The sequence below is a fragment of the Symsagittifera roscoffensis genome, chromosome 5 (genome assembly GCF_963678635.1).
Source record: "Symsagittifera roscoffensis chromosome 5, txSymRosc1.1, whole genome shotgun sequence".
Lineage (NCBI taxonomy): Eukaryota > Metazoa > Xenacoelomorpha > Acoela > Convolutidae > Symsagittifera > Symsagittifera roscoffensis.
In genome coordinates this window covers 41,287,784-41,289,973 of record NC_087066.1, presented here as the reverse complement: position 1 = coordinate 41,289,973, position 2,190 = coordinate 41,287,784, and positions in this window count along the sequence as shown.

Below are 2,190 nucleotides of genomic sequence, written 5' to 3'. Positions count from 1 at the left end.
CAGTTACAGAGCAAACCAATTCCAATTCTCAAAATAACTCAAAGCAGAGATCCGGTCAAAGCCAGCAGCAAACACAAGAAAGATCTTCCGACCGGGAGTCCGGCGGAGGTCGCTCGACCGGCGGAAGATCCGGCGATACCGCCAGCCGATCCCAAAACAAGACGACTAGCTCTTCGGGCGGCGGACAACAGAGAACGACGAGAAACGACTCTCAAATGTCTTCGTCAACAGGCGCGAGAAGCAACGCTGCTAAGTTAACAGTTTGAAGTTTTTTTTGTAATTTTGTTCTTGTTTTTCAAAAATAATAAAACCGTGATCAAAGTTAACATTGAGGCAAAATTTAGACAAAAATCAAAACTGCCAAGATAATTTATGCTTGTTTCAGAAAATTATACTAAAAAGTGTAAAATTGGTTCAAATTTTTTTAAATTAAATCTATCTAATATCAGTTTTGGTATCCTGAAGAGACATTTAATTGCGGCTATTTATACAATAGTTGGCCCCGATTATGAAAATATTCAAAATGGTGCTTAAACCACTTACAATTCTTTGATTGAGGGTACAAGACGCGTAAATATTTCTGCAAAATCACAATTTCTGCAAATAATTTCAGATATTCATTTTGGAATCTGATGAAAATCATTGATGAATCAGCAGGTACTAAACACAATGTTTGTTTTCTTGTTTTCAATGGTATAGCTTGCAGCTACTTGTCCAACATAGTTTAGAAGTCATCATTTAACCAATTCTCAGATGTGGATCGACGAGGGGGGCCTTCCGTTTTCTTTCAGGAGCTCGACTATTCGTAACATTGAAAAAGCGACAACTGATTGCAGATCAATTTTCCATTATAATTGTGTGACCAATTTGCAATGAATTGCAACAACCAAACGCCATGCTTTAGCGGGTTTTTACAACACACTAGATTCGAAAGAAGAAATCTGAATTGGAGCTATTTCTCGGCTTAAGGTCGCCGGTGGGCGCACTATGCGCGCGTCGTCGTTTCGCGGCGATAACCGGCTCCAAATTCCGTATAGAGTCCTGCCATATGTAGGCAAGCTCGCAACCCGTTGGTGCGACTGCGGCGGTCGCTTATATTGGCTGAATTGTCTCTGGCTGAATTGTTTTAATTTCAAATCGGCTGAATATCTTCGGCCGAATTGTCTGGACGCGGAGTATGGAATGTTTCGCGAATCTACTAAGCAAATAATACTGATTAAATTTACTTGCAACCAATTTTTGCTTTTTATAATGGAAGAACTTTTGTTCTTTTTTTTTGTCAAACCTTCAATAAAGTGCTCAGCAACCTTTTGACTCAGTTTATAAAAATTTGCCGTCGACGTAAAATTTTTTTCCTTTCTTGTTTTATTTTTACTAATAGGTCGACCTAAGAAAATGGTCGACAACACTTTCGATTTTTTTGTATATCCGCCCTCTCTTGAGAGTTGAAGATCTCTTGGTTCTGTGACCACTCAGTTTGTTTTGATTTTGTAAGTATCAGGGTTTTAAAAATGTTTGCATTGGAAAGCGTATCGACTAGCATAAAGCTCGACTAGCAGAAAAATTCAAAATTGAAATCGTATCGACTAGCATAAAAAATTGAAACACAATACTCAATTATTACCTAAATCAAAATTATTTTACATTAAAAAATCATAAAAATCATGTCATTTCTCACAAATTTCGACACACAGTGCCTATTTTATTTCAATACATTTTCATATCGCTGAGAGATTTTTCGAGCAAAGTTTTCAAACGGTTGACTTTGACGTATAATTATCTCTATTTCACTTGCTGTGTTCGGGGAATATCACCTCTCTAGATTCTTTTGAGGCAAAGATCGATTTGTATCACGGCTACAACGCAGCTGGGCAAACTTTTCTCGGACAACATTTTCTGGCAAAAAACACGACTAAAATTTTTTCTCGAAATTTTAAGGAGATGCAGCTTTTTCTTGTAAGCCGTAGTAAGACCAGCAATTGAATTCTTCTGTAAATTGCTTGGGTGTAATGAAAGTACACTCTTTATTAATTGATCAATTTCAAAAACTGCTATTGCAGCAGCGATAACTACTGTTTCAAAATCTGAGAGGATCATTGTTGGCAACACAAATTTCAGAGTTTTTTTGAAAGAAAGTCAGCTGTACGTAGTCATAATGTAAATGAGATTTTCCGTCAAGTAAGGTCCAAC